Consider the following 20,677-nt stretch of genomic DNA (forward strand, 5'->3'; position numbering starts at 1 on the left):
TAGCCTTCCTTATTTGTGATAGGATTTATTTATTTTTTCATCTCTGGTGGGTCTGGTGGATTCTTCTCTTCTAGGGATAGTTCCTAACTTCATCAAGGCCTTGAAGGCCCATTTGGGAATGTAGACAGTTTTAACATTTTGTATTATAACCTAGCCCCCTTTGCATCCTCAACCCTTGTGCTCTCCTTAGTTTCCTTTAGGACCAGGTTCTTTTTTATTTTGAGCTTACCCTAGGATTTGTCCTATATTTTCATTATCTCGTATATCTTGATATTTCTAATCAGCTAATCCATTGTCATAGTTTTCAAGTTCCTGGCTTTACTGATTGTATTTACTTTGATTTCTCATTACTTGGGGAAAATACTCAAAAACTTTTGAAATTATGTGGTGGTTATTATGTCCTCACCCAAACAGCAAAGCTCATTTGTAATTGATGTAAATCTTTATACTAAATAGACTCTCCTTCTTTTAAGGTAAAAGTTTCATATTGGGTGGTTATCATGTCCACCTTTGATACTTTTACCTGACTAGTTTCCTCATGGGCTATTTGAAGGCATTCCTAGATCTCTTTAGTAGTCTCAAAGGCAGATATCTTATTGTACTCAACAATAAAAATGCCACAAACATGTAACTTTTTAGCTTTGTAGTTCTTCTCAATCTTCTTCCTATCAATGAAATACTCTGGGTTTTGGTCCTTAGAAAATTTGTTAATTTTGAGCTTCTGGACATCATACGACTTGTGGGTACTTGTCATATGATAGGTTATGGTTTAGGGTCCTCATATCGTATGTTTATTAATGTCATTTGGTTGGTTTCTGTCCAAGGTATAAATGGATCAAACTAGTTGTATATTAGGGTACTAGTGGTATGATATCAATTGTATAATACCCTATGTCTAGCCAAGCTAATTTTATTCTTCCTAAGGTATGATTATAGGGTACTTGTCATATTGTTGGATATGATTTGTCCTTGGTGGTCGTTTGTTAGACAGTGTTGGGGTCCAAAGAATGCCTAAGGTACGAGTGGTGGGTACCACTCATATGGTAGGGTACTGTTGAAGGGGGTATGGTCGTACCCTCCCGCAAAAATTTTATACAGTTTAAGTTGGGGTATTCTAGACATTTCCTCTCTTATGATCCCATGATTGAAAACATTATTGGGATTTTATTTACCCTATTATTCTAATCTTAAATCTTCAAAAACTCTCTCTAAACTCTCTCAAGCTCTTAGGTTACGAAAAGGCTAGGGTTTCCCTCAAGGTGGTCAATTAAGGCTCTAAAGGGTGATTTCTCTTGGTCTTCTACATAATCTAAGGCATGTAACTCCTCCTTCTTTGTTAGTTTATTGAAGTCATATTTTATGAATGGATTTCATGGCATAATTATGATATGGTTTTGGGTTTTGTATTATATGTTAGGGGTTTCGGTTATTAATGGTTGATTGATGGTTTCTCGTGTTTTTACTTATGGTTCTTATGTTATATGGTGGCTTGAATGTGTGGTTGCATGGGAATATTAGTACTTAGTTTTGTCTTTTAAAACTATATGCCCTCAACATGTATGATAAAATTCTTGAGAATGCTTTTGTTACATTATTGAACTTTTCTTGAAAACTTTGCATGGTATAAAGGGGTAATGGAACCCTAAATTAGTTTGGATGGTTTTAAATAGTTTTAAACAGTTAAATGGTAAGGTCCTGGTTGTCACGATTATGGTTTAATTGAAAGCCTTGCGGGGTACATGGGAATTCCCCAAGAAAACATAATAATGAACTACTTGGGGGGTACATGAGAATCCTTTAAAAGGTTGGATAAGGGCATTGCTTACAAGCTATAGTCGGTATAACGATACCACTTCTTATAGCCTTGATTAATAAAGAATAGAATTAGTGGTTTGGTTGTGTTCTAATGGTTTTAATTGGGCAATAATGGAAGGGTGTGATAGCTAACCGTAAAGGTGTGAGTCCAATACATAGACACTAGAAACTCATGTTTACAGACATGAGGATTGGTCATGGCGGCCATACACTTATGAGGTACACGAGAATCACCTAGGTTATAATTGTAAATATGTATCATAGAGGTCGAAGGGTATATGGTAATCCCCTACCCCTATAGTATCTCCAGTTTGTGCGGCTACCCGCATCAAGTCCCATTCAAGGAGTAACACTTGACCCACCGAGCTTGTGGATGGTTCTAGAATGGTTAAGCTACACATACGCAGGTTAATAATTTTAAAGGCATACTAAACTCGATTCTCTTTTCTGACATAGATTATATATATTTATGGTTATTAATGCATAGGGTTGTTTACTTAGTTTTAAAGCTTGCTACTATTTTATCCTTATCTTGAGTGCATTCTAGCATTACCCGCTAAACCATCTTCAGGCATTGTATCCCCATATGATGCAGCAATGGAATGTTCTACTCCTTCTTCTCAGTGATTAGATTTGGATCAACTTGTGTTGGATTGAAGTGGTGAGCTTCCATACTCTGGAAGGCTCTATTTTATGTCATGGATACTCTGGGGACATATCCCAACCAGATATTATTTAACTTTCTGATAGAGGCTCTGTGGGACTACTATAGGTTGGTATAAATGGTATTAGTATTGGGTTAGCCTTACCATTTGTGTTGGTATTATGGTTGATACCAGTCTACTGTATTTGATTTATTATTGTTCCATTTTGTTTTATGTATATATATATATATTTATATTTCAAACTCATCTAATATAGGATGTAGGGCAGTTATAGTGGGATATTGAGGGTGGTCTCTGTTCCTGGTTAGGCTTAAGGCACCCGACATGACTAGGCCCTGGTTCGGGGCCATGCCAGATTGGTATCAGAGCCCTAGGTTCATGGTTAATTGGTAGTCCACAAACCCATATCAAGTATAGTACTTTTTAAGAGTGTGTAGCGCGCAATACTCATAGGGGAGAGGCTACAAGGAATTTAGGAATATTTCTCTTTCTTGTGTTCTGATTTCTATCTGTAAAGTTTAAGATCCTAAAATCCTCTTTAATTTCTATTGGTTTTCTTTTCAATCATGCCTTGCCGATCTGATACATACGGAAACTCCACTATCCTAACTGGGGACAATGTTGATAGGATACGCTCTACTTATGGGATCCATACTTAGTCTAAGGGTCTAATGCCTGATTGTTTTGGAGTTCCATCGATTCACTCTAGTCCTCCTCAGGTCAACATAACAAATGCAAAGTTTCATCAGTTGATTCATATGATTTCTTAGTTGGTATCTTCTCAGGCTGAGTATGGTTTATCTTCTACTCCATCTTCTGAGGCCACAAGGGTTGGTCAGTTCACGAGGTTGAGTCCTCTAACTTTTACTAGTGTTAAGGTGGAGAAGGATCCTCAAGGTTTTATGGATGAGATAGAGAAGCTTTTTAGGGTCATGCATGCCATGAATGTGGAAGGGTGGAGTTTTCTGCCTACCAGCTGAAGGATGTGGTGTACCAATGGTACGAGGAATAGTATAAGGCAAAGGGTGATGTTGAGGAGTCATCTCTGTGGGAGTCTTTCTCTAATGCATTTCTAGACTGCTTTTTTCCTCTAGAATTAAGGAAAGAGAAAGCGAAGGAATTTTTTAATCTAAAATAAGGGAAAATGTCGAACAAGAAGCATGCCTTGAAGCTTCACTAGTTGTCTCGGTATGCTCCAGAGATGGTGTTAGATACGAGGGCCAGGATAAGAAAGTTTGCCTCAGGACTGTCTCATGAGTAGATCCTTGAAAGTAAGACTTCCTTGCTGATCAAGGATATAGATATCTCTAGGTTAGTTTTTCATATACAACGGGTGGGGGATAAAAAAAAGGCTGAGATAGGGAAAAGGTAGGGTAAGAAGTTTAGGTTCTCTGAGTAGGATGGTGGCCAATAACAAAGTGGTAGGGATGGTGGTAAGTGGCCAAATAAGAAGTGAGGGAGTTATGGTTTTTTCACCACAACTAATGCTCCTTACCCAAAGCCATCAGTTGACAGGCGTCATTAGGGTGGAAAAAACTTTAGGGCACAGGGTGCGCAATCTCTGGCTAGTGGGGCTCAGTCGGTTTTATCATGTCCTCTTTGTATGTTCTGTGGTCGATTGTATTGGTGTTTTTGTGATGAGGAAAGGGATAGGTGCTTTAGATATGGTCAACCAAGCCATATTCTTAGAAACTATCCTATTGGTAAGGTTGCTTCAGGTATGAATAAGGTCCTGGTTGCTTTGCCTTCATCTCCAGCACCAAAAGGTGCAGTATCTAGTTTTGGCACTGGTTGGAACTATCTTTATGCTCTCACGACCTGGTAGAAATCTGAGGTATCACCTGATGTTATGATTGGTATGTTGAAACTTTTCTCATGTGATGTATATTGTTTATTAATCTAGGTTCCACCCTCTCTTATGTGACCCCATTTGTGGTTGTGTGTTTTGGTTTTAGTCCCGAGGTTATTTCAAACCCCTTTTTATTTCTACCCCAGTAGGTGACTCTATGATTGGTAAAAGAGTTTATAGGGGATGTGTGGTATTTTTAGTAGTAAGGAGACCTTGGTAGATTTGTTTGAACTTGATATAGTGGATGTTGATGTCATTCTAGGGATGCATTAGTTACATTCATTCTATATACCCTTAGACTATCAGACACATAAGATTGTTTTTAGGTTCCCTGGTGAGCCACTTGTTGAATGGGAGAGTGGTTCCCTAGATCCTAAGGAGAATTTTATATCATATTTTAGAGCTCAGAGAATAATCTCCAAAGGGTGTCTCTATTATTTAGACCGGGTTAAAGATTCTAACTTTAAAAGTCCTTTTTTGAAATCTATTACGATGGTGAATAAATTTCTTGAGGTCTTTCCTGATGACCTTCCTAGTGTTCCCCCTGATAGAGAAATTGAGTTTGGGATTGATCTTGTTCCGAACACTCGTCCAATTTCTATTCCCTCATATAAAATGGCTTTGACTGAATTAAAGGAGCTTAAGGAGCAACTCAAGAATCTTTTGGTTAAGGGTTTCATCCATCCTACTTTGTCCCTGTGGGGCATACCAGAGTTATTTGTTCAAAAAAAAAATGGTTCCCTTCGAATGTGTATTGACTGTCGGCAGTTAACTAAGGTAACGGTTAAGAACAAGTATCCTCTTCCAAGGATAGATGACTTGTTTGATCAGTTACAAGGTGTCAAATTCTTCTCTAAGATTGATCTTTGGCCTGGGTATCATCAGCTTAAGATTAGGGAGGTGGATATCCCTAAGGCTGCCTTTTATACTCGGTATAGGCACTTTGAGTTTTTAGTCATGTTTAATGGGTTAACCAATGCTCGGTGGCATTCATGAATTTGATGAATAGGGTTTTTTATCAGTTTTATATCTGTTTTTCATTGTGTTTATAGATGACATCTTGGTGTACTATAAGAGTGAGGTGGATCATGCTAATCACCTTCACATTATGTTACAGACCTTAAAGGAGTAGCAGTTTTATGCTAAGTTTTCAAAAAATGAATTCTGGTTAAAAGTTGTCAACTTTTTGGGTCACGTTATTTGTAGTGAGGGGATCATGTGAATCTACAAAAGGTTGCGGTGGTTAAGAAGTGGCCTAGACCCATGATTCCAACCAACATTTGGAGCTTCTTGGGTTTGGCTGGCTACTATAGAAGGTCCGTAGAGAGTTACTCTTCTATAGTTGCCCCATTCACTAAGTTGAATTAGAAGTAGGTAAAGTTCTCTTAGTGGGATTCTTGTGAGGGAAGTTTTGAAAAGTTGAAGGATAAGCTAACTTTGGTTCCAGTATTGACTTTGTCGAAAGGCACTGAAGGGTTTGTGGTTTATTATGATGCGTCTCAAGTGGGACTTATTTGTGTTTTCGTACAGCATGGAAAGGTGATTGCCTATGCTTCTAAGCAGTTGAATGTGCATGAGAGAAACTATCCTACTCATAATTTGGAACTTTAGTTGTGGTATTTTCATTGAAAATCTGGCTGCACTATTTGTATGGGGTGCACGTGGATATATTCTCAGATCATAAAAGCCTATTGTATGTGTTCACTTAGAAAGAAATTAACCTTAGGCAAAGAAGATGGCTTGATCTTCTCAAGGACTATGACATGAGTCTTCACTAGCATCCAGGTAAAGCTAATGTAGTTGTTGATGCTCTTAGCAGGTTATCCATAGAGAGTCTAGCTCATGTGGATAAGGAAAAGAGGGAGTTGGTAAAGGATAGTCACCATTTGTCTAATCTTAAAGTTCGTCTCTTGGACTCTGAGGATGGTAGTGTGTTCGTTCATGAGGTGGTGCATTTATCTCTTGGTGTTGAAATCAAGGAGAAGCAAATGTTAGATCCTATCTTATTAAGGATCAAGGGTGATATTGGTGGGCAGAAAGTGATGGCCTTCAAGATTAGTACTATGGTACCTTGTGGTACTAAGGGAGGTCGTGTGTTCCTGACATCGATGGTTTGCAAGAAAGGATATTGGCTGAGGTGCATGAGTCATGCTATGTTGTTCATCCTGGTTCAATAAAAATGTATCATGACCTTAAGGAGATATATTGGTGGAATGGTATAAGAAGGGATCTGGCCGATTTTGTGGCCATGTTTATGGTATGTCAACTAGTAAAAATTGAGCACCTGAGGCCCAGATGGTTGTATCAAGAGATTGAATTACCTGAATTAAAGTGGGAGGTGATCAACATGGATTTTTTTACCGGTCTTCCTTGGTCTCAAAATTAATTCGACTTGATTTGGGTTATCATTGATAGGATGACAAAGTCATCTCACTTTTAACTAGCGAGGACTAAATTTTTGGCTTAGGATTATGCGACGTTGTAAGTCCAAGAGATTGTGAAGTTGGTTGGGATACCTGTTTCGATCATCTCTTATCTTGGTACACATTTTTTATCTCACTTTTGGTGGTCGTTTCAAAAAAGGGTTGGGACTAAGGCTAGTCTGAATACTATTTTTTTCCCACAAGCGAATGGGAAAGCATAAAGGACTATTCAGACGTTAAAGGATATCCTTCGTGCGTGTGTGGTTGACTAAGGTGGTAGTTGGGTTGAGCATCTACCTCTTGTAGAGTTTTATTATAACAATAGTTACTATTCTAGCATTGGTTTTCCCCTTTTGAAGCATTTTATGGTAGGAGGTGTAGATTTCCTATTAGGTGGTTCAAGCTTGGTGAGGCAGATATGTTTGGTCCAGACTTAGTTTATCAGGCTATGAAGAAGGTGAAGGTGATTTGGGATAGGCTTAAGGCTGCCCAAAGTCGCCAAAAGTTCTATGCAAATATAAGGCATACAGATTTAGAGCTTAAGGTTAGGTATAGGCTGTTCCTAAAGGTGTCTCCCATGAATGGAGTCATGTGGTTTGGGAATATGAGGATGCTCAGTCCCCAGTATGTTGGTCCTTATGTTATTTTGAGAAGAGTTGGTAATGTTGTGTATGAATTGGAGTTGCCTTCTAGTTTGAGTCCATTCACTCGGTGTTCTATATCTCTATGTTGAGGAAATATGTAGGTGATCCTACATCAGTTTTTCCTTTGAAAGGGTTGGGTATTTTGGATTCTTTATCTTATGAAGAAATATCAGTTGAGATCTTGGATCGTCGGGTTCAACGATTGCAGACCAAGGATATGGCATTGGTAAAGTCCTTTGGAGGAACCACAAGGTGGAAGAGGCTACTTGGGAAGCGGAAGAGGACATGAAGCCAAGTATTCATTCCTATTTTCTGCTCTGGAAATTCATGCAAAAGATATGTGTTCTTCATCATATCTTTGTTTTCTAACTTGGTTAAAGAAGGGATTGATTCCTTGAATCTTTGTTTTCTAACTTAGTTAAAGGTAGAAATAGCGATGTTGGGGTATAAATCGTGCTTATACTATCTTGTCCATCATTCGAGGACGAATGATCCAAGTGGTGGAGAATTGAGACACCCTGGGTTTTGATCCCTAGAAAATTTATTGGTTGGATCTTCTGGACATCATATGACTTATGGGTACTTATCATATGATAGGGTACGGTTTAGGGTCCTCATCTCGTATATTTATCAGTTTGGTATGGTTGGTTTCTATCCAAGGTATGAATAGATCATACTAGTCATATATTAGGGTACTAGTGGTATAATGTTAATCGCATAATGCCCTATATCTAGCCTAGGCCATTCTATTCTGCCTAAGGTACGATTCAAGAGTACTTGTCATATGGTTGGATATGAGTTAGCTCTATTGGTCGTATGCTGGATAATGCTAGGGTCCAAGAGATGCCTAGGGTATGAGTGGTGGGTACCACTTGTATGGTAGGTTAATGATGGAGGGGGTGTGGCTATACCCTCTAGCGGGAATTTTGTACAATTTAAGTTGGGGATATTCTAAACATTTCCCCTATTAACCTCTTTTGACTCCACGACTTAAAACACTATTGGGACTTCATTTACCCTATTATTCTAATCTTAAACCCTCAAAACTCTATCTAAACTCTCTCAAGCTCTTGGGTTAAGCAAAGGCTAGGGTTTTCAAGGTAGTCAACTAAGGCTCTAAAGGGTGATTTTTCTTTGTCTTCTTCGTAATCTAAGGCATGTTACACCTCATTCATTTTTAGTTCAATTAAAGGAATGTTTTATGAATGGTTTTCATTGAATAATTGTGATATGGTTGGGGGTTTTGAATTATATGTTGGAGTTTTGGTTATTAAAGGTTGATTTATGTTTTCCCATGTTTTTACTTATGGTTCTTATGTTATAATGGTGGTTTCAATATGTGGTTGCATTGGAATGGTTAATTGGTACTCGGTTTTTATTTTGAAAACTATATGCTCTCAACATGTTTGTAAAAATGCCTATGAGAATGTTTTTGTTACATTATTGAACTTTTATTAAAAACTTTGCAGGGTATAAAGTGGTAATGGAACCCTAAGTTGATTTGCATGGTTTAAAATGGTCAAATGGCAAGGTCTTGGGGGTCATAGTTATAGTTTAATTGAAAGCCTTGCGGGGTACATAGGAATCCCCAAGGTAAACATAATAATGAACTACTTGTGGGGTATATGGGAATTCCCTAAGTAAACTTAATAATAATTGAATCTTCGGTACATGGGAATCTTTTAAAAGATTGGATAAGGACATTGCTTGCAAGCTATAGTCGGTATGACGATACCACTTCTTATAGAATTGGTTAATAATAAATAGAATTGGTAGCTTGGTTATGTACTAATGGTTTTAATTGGGAAATAATGGCGGGGTGTGATAGCTAACTGTGAAGGTATGAGTCCGATGGACGGACACTAGAAACTCATGTTTGCCGACATGAGGATTGGTCATGGAGACCATACACTTATGGGGTACACGGGAATCCCCTAGCTAATACTCATCAATATGTATCATAGATGACGACGGGTACACGGGAATCCCCTACCCCTATGGTGTCTCCGATTCGTACGGCTACATGCATCAGGGCTCGTTTAGGGGTTAACACTAGACCTATATAGCCCGTGGGTGGTTCTAGGATAGTTAAGCTACACATACCAAGGTAATGGTTTTAAAGGCATACTAAACCCGATTCTCTTTTTTGGCATGGATTTTTTTTATATATATATATATATATATATATATATATATATATATATATATGGTTGTGAATGCATATGGTTGTTTACTTGGTTTTAAAGGTTGTCATTATTTTATCCTTATCCTGAGTGCATTTTAGCGTTCACCTACTAACCCTTCTTCGGGCACTGTATCCCCACGTGATGCAGGAATAGGCTATTCTAATCCTCCTGCTCAGTGATCAGCTTGTGTTGGATTGAAGTGGTGAGCTTCCATACTCCGGAAGGCTCCATTTCATGTCATGGATTTCCTTGCACACTTTGGTCATTTCATAGACTTTGCTTTTAGCTATGGTCGGGGGCATGTCTCGATCGAATATTATTTTACTTTAGGATAGAGTCTTTGTGGGACTACTATGGGTTGGTATGAGCGGTGTCGATATTAGTGTCGACCTTGGTATTGGTATTGGTATTATGGTTGATACCGATTGACTGTATTTGATTTATGATTGTTCCATTTTATTTTGGATTATGTATTAGGAACTCAGCTAATATAGGTTGTAGGGCAGTTATGGTGGGGTATTGGGGGTGGTCTCTGGTCTCGATTGGGCTTGAGGCACCCGACACGACTAGGCCCTGATTCGGGTCATGTCAATCAAAGTCATCAAATTTCTTCTTAGTTTTGGGAACTTGTACAGTCACTTCACCATCCCTTAGTGGATTTGTGGGAATAAATGGACCATCTTCAATAACATTCCAATAACTCAGAGTCTTCAGGCATGATAAAGTCATGTATCCTCGTCTTCCACCATCCATTATACTCTCCATTGAATCTAGGTGGTCTAGTGGTAGACTGGCCTTCTTTAAGATTTGGAGGAGCAGTCATATTTAAGATCCTTCCAAGGTGTTAACCTTATTTAGGAAGACCTTGCTCTGGTACCAATTGAAGAGTCCATGCGAGTTGCCCTCCGACTTTGGGACCTAGTCCCAAATAGACTAAACCAATAAGAACTAAACAGTAAAGTACCTGAAGAGAGAGTAAAAGATACAACAATTTTAGGTGGAAACTCCTTGCTCAAGGAAGAAAAATCACGACCTGGCTCCAGGATTTCTAAGCTCCATTAATATTCAAGAAACATTAATATAACTCTATTACATCAAGGATTAACCTCCTAATCCTTCCTCTCCTAGTAATAACTCTATTACAAAGAGAACTTGCAGTAACTCTACTGCACACCACCCAGCTAACTCAAATTAGAATGACAAGCTAACTTTAGCTTTCACTATCACCTAACTCTAGATGATAACAAGGAGTTTGGAACTAAAACACCTACTAATAACAAAGATAACAGTAGGCAAAGTTTATAACCACAGTACAAAGACTCAAATACAACAAGAAAATAAAATACAACTTTATGAGCTATCAGTTTTCTGTTGCAGCTAGAGGTGGGCGTTTGGGAATACGGTTCGATTTTGGGCTTTTTTTCGATTTTTTTGGTTTTTGGTTTTCAATATAGGTGTACCGTAAACCGAACCAAAATAATTGGTTCGGTTCGATATAATAAGCTCGGTTTTTTGGTTTTGGACTTCTTTAATGGGCTAATTTCTAATTGGGCCTGCTAACTCTGAGATTCGGTATCTCAGTCAATTTGTATTCCTTGTACCTCTTTAACGGGCTAATTTCTAATTGGGCCTACTAACTCTGAGATTCAATAGCTCAATCAATTTGTATTTCCTGTATCTAATATTCTAATTGAGATGAGGCATTTAATCTTAATACTTAATAGTTAATAGGTCATATTTTAGAGAACGAATTGGTCATTGCAGTATTGGAATTTGCAACACAATGAGTCAATGACAAATAAAAGATTTATACGTTGAATTTTCCCATGTTCATAAGTTATTTGGCAACAGAACTGAGAAAACTTCATGGATTTTAAATAAAAATTTTGTATGCTTTCACATAACTAAAAGTAAAATGGCATTACATTATTACATATGTACACAATACACAACATATTCATTTCAAACACCTTAAACAAATGAAAAGTAACAACTGAAAACTATAAAAGAAAGGCAACTTCACAAGAATCCAAAGGACACGCACAACTAGTAGCTGGACAACATAAATACTACACATCCGTGATCAGACTAAAAGGAATCAAACTTAGACACTGCATCTTTAATACTACTACCTTCCCAGTGAATGAGTTATTTGGAACATCTGAAAGATTTACAGCTTCACAGAATAGCTACTTAGCTAGTTTGAATCGAACTTGCACTCCCTTGATACAAAACTGTGAGCAACTTCTTTTTAGGAACTAGTTCATTCATGTACATGATGCAAGCATATTTCAAGAATTAGTGTTGGCTCAATACCCTGGAGTGAAACCAATAAGATAACTCTAACTCTATCCTCAAGCGTCACATTTCAACTTGGGAAGTCAGACTTGAAAGAGTTTGACGTGCAAAAGACCTTGTGTCATCTCGAGAGCAATCATGTGAAATACGAATTAGCTCCCAAAGGGCACCCCCACTGATCATATCTCTTGCAAAGACTTGTGCGGATAAGAAGGGAACAGATGAAACTCAAAAGTATAGTTTGAAAAGAAATGCAATTAAATTAATCTAAAACTGAAACCTAGTACAGAATTGCTTACCAAGCTCTGCCAAATGACGGAGAGCCAGCTTATTGGAATTCTGAGCAACCATTGTTAGTGCACTATCTTCTATCAGAGAAGACTGCCCAGTTTTTTGAAATGTAGTAGTAGATTAACCTTAAGAAGCATGGTAATCTGATAACAAGATTGTAGTCATGTACGACATTTACCTTGAGTTGAAACTCTCAACTCGCACTTCACAAAATTTTCAATTCCCCTACCAACTTGAGACAGAAGGTCTGGATGTCTACATCTTACCATTCCTAATAGTGCCATGATTCCACCTTCAGACCTCAACCTTGTCTATAGTTTATCTGGAATAGAATTTTCTACTATAATCAAGATTCAAGGTATGCAATATTTGATAGAAGAAAGAGCAGGATTAGATGAACCAAAAAGTAAAACTTGAATGGAATTTTACTAGTATCAGAGTATCAGCCTTCTTTTTCTATAATCTTTGATCAGTCACTGCATAAATTCTTCTCAATTTCCTTACCAACAGCTTTAAAGTTGGCAGAAAATCCCCAATATTCGTCGCCTTCCCACTTACCAGTATAATAGTAATTTAACAATACATACAGAAATAGGCAATACTCAATAGGCCAAATACATACATCAAATAGGCATTAACAACCATTAGTCCATTCTACAGAAAATAAAAGCAAAATAACAACACAAAAAGCTGAAATAGAAGTAAGTAATAGCATAAAAAGCAAAAATAGTAGCAGCCTAAAAGGCTAAAACAGTCGCAACCCACAAATAGACAAAATAGTAGCAACAAGTCGTAAAATTACAAATTCAACCAACTATGTTGAAGCATCTCAAGTGTTTAAAATTAGAGTAAATTTTGCTCGTCTTTCATACTTCACATAACATTTCTCCAAATGCTTGCGCAAAGACAATGTGCCATACGTTTTCGGATGACAACTGAGGATTAAGCCACATTTCAAGCATCTTGTCTTGCGCACTAGTTCATTGTTTGAATTACCTCATAGTACTCCCAAATAGCCGAGTGAGCTTTGGATTTAGAAGGCATCACTTGACCCTTCAACATAAAATAAAAAATTAGAATATAACTTATAATTTATAAAAGGATATAATCAAACAAGCAAAGTATTGAGCTCACCAATAATCACCACTACTAAGTACTACCAAACCGTAATCATACATCAACAATGGAAGATTCTCGCCCACTATTTATCATCTCTAAAAGAAAATTTAACAAATATGTTATACTACAACACAAATGAGTATTTATTTTTATTTTTCAAAAAAACACAAAAATATAAAAGTCTTACCGAGTTCAAGTTTCTCAAGAAACTCTAAATTTTCTTCCACACAAATAGGACTAGTCTCTTGTCTAAGCCAATCTTGAACACAAATGACTCATTGCACACATTTAGAAGTCAACGAACTTCTAAATGGATCAAGAATACGACCACCAGTACTAAATGCACATTCTGATGCCACACTTGACATCGGAATAGTCAATACATCACGAGCCAATAGTGAAAGGATAGTAAATCTAGGAGAATTAACTTTCCACCAATTTAAGATATCAAAATCCTCACATTCAGATTCGCATCCAGGCTTGGGCACAGGCTTTTGATCTTCACCAAGGTATTTATCTAACTCTGATTTAGTACCCCCGATAATACCACAATCTCTTTCCTTTTTCTTCATGTAAAGCTTATTTCTCAAAGTATTTGTGTTCAAACTTTAAGGAACACCAGAATTAGATGAATTAGATCCAGACGAGTCAGATGAAGTGTATCCAGATGAAGATGAATTATTTTTAGAACCTTTTGAATACTTCATAACATAGAAAGAAAATAAGTTCTTCAAATAAGTTTTTACTTCATGACTTACTTTCATTCCCATTTCTATCCCCAATAGCTCTTTAAGAGCAAAGCTAACATACTCAAATTTATTATGAGGATCCAACACAGAAGCAATAAAAATCATTTTGCTTATCTTTTTAGGAGTCCCCCAATAATTCTTGAACTTTTATTTCATCCCCATAGCCATTTTACGCAACTCAACATCATCACTTGTCATACACTCTTTCAAATAAGAGTCAAGTTCACAAATATCCTCAAAATGTACATTACAAGTGACATACCGTAAACCTGAAACTTTTAAAGTGAGCACATAAAATCTTTCAAGGAACTTTATCACATTCCTCACATTGAACCAATCATCACTTTGAATTAAACCTGTAACACTACCATATTCACAAACATTAGTAGAAAGATAAGAATTAAAGTTGTCATCATAAAGATCGAACCTGTAAAGAATTCCACCTAGTAGGCACATCTAATGACAACATCTTTGAACATTCAATCTTTTGCATTTCACAATATTTTGTAAAGTTTCTTGTTCTTGCAGGAGAGGATCTCACATACTTAATCATTTACCTTACCTTTTTTATAAAAGGACCAATTTCTTTCAAACCATCTTGCACAATTAGATTAAGTATATGAGCCACACATCTTACATGGAGATGTTTACCATCCATCACATTGGTTCCCCATATATCTAGCTTCTTAGACAATACGGAAACTGTAACATTGTTTGAAGAAGCATTGTCAACAGTAACAGTGAACACATTGTCCAATTTCCAATCAAGCAAGCAATTACTAATACACTCAGCCAAATTCTCACCTTTATGACTAGTGATAGGGCAAAAGTTCAAAATTCTTTTATGAAGTACCCAATCTCTATCAATAAAGTGAGCAGTCAAACACATATAGTTAATCTTTTGCACCGATGTCTATTTGTCTATTGTAAGACAGATTCTTGGTTGGATTTCTCTAAAAGACTTCTTCAAGCTTAGTCTCATTTCACCATAAACATCATAGTAATCTCTTGTTATTGTTCTACAAGAAGGAATCTGAAACAAAGGTTGGGCTTTACTCATAAACTTCTTAAAGCCTTCATTTTCTACGAAGCTAAATGGTAGCTCATCTACAATTATCATCTCAACTAAAGCTCTCCTAACTACCTCTTGCTCAAATTTCTAATATTCTCCTGATGAATCCTTGGTTTGAAAGTTTAACAATGTTTGACCACTAGACGGGGTGGGCGGGGGCTTATACATTTTGCATCTACCCAAATGTTGTCTCAATCCACTTGTTCCATTTCTAGTTGTATTAGCAGCATAATTTTGATGGCAATGCAAACATCATGCTTTAACTAATTTACCATTTTCAAATATATTTTCGAAATATTCCCAAACAGTAGATCTACTTTCCATTTCTTTCCTTTTCTTTGCATCCGTAGTGTCAACTGAGTTGTCATTACTATTATCAGGTACACTATCAGTTGAACCAGCCATACTAAATCTTCTTTCATCAGCCATCTATGTAAAATTTGAAAGAAAAAACTAAATTAAAAGTGTTTACTATTTAACAATCGACCATATTTTAGAAAATCAGAAAAATCAATCTACTGAATCACTCAATCAGAAAATCAACAAAAACATATTAAAAAAAAGAAGAAAAAAAAAATAATACCTGATTCGCTGCTGAGTTGCTGCCTATCAGTCATTCGTCACTCCGGTGGGTTCACTGTTCGTCGCTCATTGTCCGGTGTCTGTCGTTCATCGCTCACCATCCGATTTTCCCCGTCGTCGCTAACTACTGCTAAGTGCTAAATTCTAATGCTGCTAGTGCTAATTGCTAAGTGAAGTTGTGACTTGTAAATTGAGACCTAGATGGCTAGACTAAATACATTTGGGAATTTGGGCTGGGGTACATTAGGTGGCTGATTGGGCCTAAACTAATTGGGCCAATGTAAATTATTAATACTAAATAATATATGGGCTGTATAGAGATCCTGAAAATTGTATATTAATTCGGTTTAATCGAATACCGAATTATACATGCTCCATAACCGAAATCTAAACTGAATACCGAACTTATATAAGAAATAAACCGAACACCTAACCAAAAAACTGAAAAATCAAAATCGAAAAATCAAATTAAATTGGTTCGGTTTGGTGTTTCGATTTTCGGTATTTATGCCCACCCCTAGTTGCAGTTAAGTCTTGAATCAAAGAGCTTCAAGAGAGATATATGTTGTGAATATATGGAATCTTGGTTTTCTTGTTGAGGAATATGAGCAATATATAGCATGACACAAGAAAACCTAGGAAAATCTCATTGACTGAGACAGAAAAGGTTGCAACAGCTTTCCACCAACTTTTTGTACTTTCGTCCAACTGGTGGTTGACTGTGATAGTGACGCGTAGTCCCAATCAGATCTCTAAGTAGTTGCAGCTTTTCATCACACATTCTCTAGGAACCAGGTCCCAATATCCAACTTGTCAATTATCAAAACTAAAGACTTAACAATAGGAAAAAAAATAATAATAATTATCTTTTTTTAATATGTTAAATATGACAAGTAAAAATGAAAATCTATTTTTAATATTTGGACATGTAAAAGTGAAAGACAGGAGCTGTCAATATCCACGACATAAATATTCCCCACCTATACACACAACTAGCGTACAAAATCGTCATCGAAACAAGAGGCATTGCTTGTTTTACTAATATGGTGATATTGTACAATATAGAGCATTGTTTTATTCATTCAACCTCAAAGAAAGATCAGCACATGTAGTACCCACACAGTATGTGATATATAATGATAATATATTCATTAAGTACTAACTCATTCCATTCATAAAAAGACTCCAATACGCACATGACACACATAATCAAAAAGAGTAACAAAAATGGCATAGAATAAAGATATGTTCCATTTCGTTGTCATGTTATTTACTATATACTCGCTGCGTCTCAAATTATCTGTCCCAAATTGAGATGACACATTAATTAAGAAAAATAATTAATAACATGTCTAGTTTACCATAATACCCCTATTAAATGATGTTTACATTTTAATTTGAAGAAAAAATAATTAATGCAAAAGGTAAAATATGAAAAAAAAAATTATCTCTTCTTGATTAATGAAAAAAGACAAGTAAAATGAGAAATCAAATTAGAAAATTTGGGACGGATAATTTGGGAAGAGGGAGTAAATAAATTTCTATATAATACCTCCACTGCATATAAATATACTGACAGAGTATCATATGACAGAAGATCAAGTACATTTCTTTCTCTTTTTAGTTTCCTATTCGGTGTTTGGTGCCCGCATTGGAGCCCCGACTAATTTGAATCGCTCATTACAGGGCCCATTAAGGTGGCAGCGCTCCCAATAGAGTTTTCTCCATACCCAGGGTCGAACCCTCAACCTCTAGTTAAGGGTCAAGCAGTCCCATCCACTGCACCACAACCCATATTGGTAATTACATTGCTTTCAACAAACCATTACTAAATTCTCTATAATACTCGGTTAATATTACAAACTAGCAGAGTATCATAAAGGAGAAAATGTATATTTATTTCAAAACATAAAGTAGTACTCTATGGACACAAACTATATTAGGTATAGATTCAACTTTATAAAGCATTACTAATATATATAAGAGGCTTGTATAGTCTTGTTAGCTTGTCGACCAAGCCTCTCCATGATATTTAATAGAGTGAAGTGTCAAAAACACATCTACACAGTCTCTTTATTCATCTTCACATCTAAACTATTGAGAGTGTGAGAAACACATTTAAACTATCACAAATTAATTAGAGAAACACACCTCAACTAATTTGTAATGGTGTGTGTTATACTCTCCATTTCTTTTGAAAATATTTGCCACGTGGAAAAATCTGCCACGTGAATTGCCACGTGGAAAAATAATTTCACCGTGGGAAAAAGTTAAAAGATTAAAAGTTCTGTGTCAGTCAGTTGCTTTGATATAAACATGCAATGGCTTGTTCTGATTCAATCTACCGGTTATGCTAATATATTCATGTAATGGCTTGATATTTTGAGTATAGGGTTCAGGTTACATTTAATCACATACGTATCTAACTTTTTCATAGCGTTAAATGGTTTCTGCTTCGGCTATTTTGTGCTGCAACACCGGATCCGTAAATTAATATAACAAAACAAAATCTCCTCTTGAATAGATACGCTATCCATAGATAAGCTTCCTTTAATTATGATGTGTAAAGATGTTTCATACACGGTGTCCAATCTCAAATACTTTCGAGATTTCATTTTTATCACTAAATTGAATCTAAAGCTATCATCTTTTTTGTTCTTGCTGGTGTTGTGACCATTGCATTATATACATAAACAAGTTAGTCAGCTACTGATGTTAGAAATATCATGTTTATCATCCAACTTTAGAATTAAAGCAAACCATGATGTTGATAAATGAAAAAACAAAAAAGATGAGAAAATATGCGGAAAAAAAAATGAAGAAAATCGGTTGAGAAATGATGAAGGAGAAGGGGGAAATTTAGGATTTTAATAAATCAATTGAAAAATATAAAAAATTTTATAAAACAAGAAGGAATAAAGAACAAGAGTAGACAGAATAGAGAGAGTAATTCTTATTTCTTCTTTTGAGGGATGATTTACAATGAAGGAAGCCCTTCTATTTATAGGGGAAATTTGCTCCAAGTTTTACACTAAAAGACAAATACATCAAATCCTGATAGACATCAAATAGATCTTGATAGACATTCACTATAATTGATATATATCATAACACTCCCCCTTGAATGTCTAACAATATGCATATAGGCTGCCTCATTAAAAACCTTACAAGGAAAACCCAGTGGGACAAAACCTTGTAAGGGAAAAAGAGTACAGCGCGTATTAACTCTCCCTAATAAGAACATCCTTGAATCTCTGCATTTCGATCTTGTGCACCATCTTCTTGAAAGTTGTATTTGGAAGAGACTTGGTGAATAAATCAGCCACATTGTCACTTGAACGAATCTGTTGTACGTCAATATCACCATTCTTTTGAAGCTCATGTGTATAGAAGAGCTTTGGCGAAATGTGCTTCATTCTATCTCCTTTTATGAATCCACCTTTCAGTTGTGCTATGCATGCTGCATTATCTTTATATATAATTGTGGGTACTTTGTCACATTTCAAGCCACATTGTTCTCGAATGAGATGTATTATGGACCTCAACCACACATACTCTCAGCTTGCTCATGAATAGCTAAAATCTCAGCATGATTTGATGAAGTGGCTATGATAGACTGCTTTGTTGATCTCCACGATATGGCAGTACCCCCACATATGAATACATAGCCTGTTTGAGACCGAATTTATGTGGGGTCGGATTAGTACCCAGCATCAGCATAACCAACAACATTGGAACTGCAATTTTTAGAATAAAATAATCTCATATCAGTAGTTTCCTTTAGATACTGTAATATGTGTTTGATCCCATTCCAATGTCTCCTAGTAGGAGCAGAACTATACCTTGCTAGCAAATTTACTAAAAAGGAAATGTCAGGCCTTGTAGTATTTGCAAGATACATTAGTGCACCAATTGCACTAAGATATGGTATTTCAGGACCAAGGAGTTCATCATTCTTTTCTTGAGATCGAAATGGATCCTTATTCACATCAAGTGATCGAACAACCATCAGGGTACTTAATGGATGTGCTCCATCCATATAGAATCTTTTTAACACCTTTTCTGTGTAGGCAGATTGATGAACAAAGATGTCGTTTATAAAATTCTCAATTTGTAAACCAAGGCATAACTTTGTCTTTCCGAGATCTTTCATCTCAAATTCTTTCTTTAGGTAATCAATTGCCTTTTGAATCTCTATTGGCGTTCCAATAAGGTTTATGTCATCGACATAGAAAGCAAGTATAACAAACTCCGATGTTGTTTTCCTTATAAAAACACATGGTCAAATTTCATCATTCGTATAACCTTCTTTATATAAATATTCACTAAGACAGTTATACCACATGCATCCAGATTTCTTCAAACCATATAATGATCTTTGCAATCTAATGGAATACATTTCTCGAGGCTTTGAACTATATGCTTTCGGCATTTTAAATCCTTCGAAAATTTTCATGTATATCTCATTATCAAGTGATCCATATAGATAGGTTGTTACCACATCCATCAAATGCATTTCAAGTCTCCCTTGTACAGTGAAACTAATAAGATAATGGTGAATATGTCTCATCATAATCGACACTAGTCCATTGTGAAAATCCTTGTGCAACAAGGCGTGCATTATACCTTTGTATTTCATTTTTCTCATTTCTTTTTCGCACAAAGACCCATTTATAGCCAACAGTCTTAACACTAATAGGTGCTTGAGTTATAGGTCCAAAAACTTCACGTTTAGATATTGAATTCAATTCAAATTGAATTGCTTCTTGCCATTTTGGCCAATCATTTCTTTGTCGACATTCTATGATAGATCGAGGTTCTAGATCATCACTGTCTTGCATGATTTTCATTGCAACATTATATGCAAAGACACAATCCACAACTATTTTAGATCGATTCAAATTAGTTTCAAGATCACTTGAATTTATGGATAGTTCCTCATTTTCTTGAGTCTCAGGTTTACTGATTCCTTCAGGGATATCAA

General features: G+C 36.2%; 1 long non-coding RNA gene across 1 annotated transcript; it reads right to left on the bottom strand.

Annotated features, from left to right (window-relative positions):
• Positions 1 to 12,858: 12,858 nt before the first annotated feature.
• Positions 12,859 to 18,690, bottom strand: LOC107877831. Its single transcript, XR_007042981.1, has 3 exons — positions 13,478 to 18,690; positions 13,306 to 13,385; positions 12,859 to 13,224 (listed from the first exon to the last, which is right to left on the bottom strand). It is a non-coding gene; the product is annotated as an uncharacterized LOC107877831 (long non-coding RNA).
• Between the last annotated feature and the right edge of the window lie 1,987 nt (positions 18,691 to 20,677).

The sequence above is a fragment of the Capsicum annuum genome, chromosome 7 (assembly GCF_002878395.1).
Source record: "Capsicum annuum cultivar UCD-10X-F1 chromosome 7, UCD10Xv1.1, whole genome shotgun sequence".
In the NCBI taxonomy this organism is placed as follows: Eukaryota; Viridiplantae; Streptophyta; class Magnoliopsida; order Solanales; family Solanaceae; genus Capsicum; species Capsicum annuum.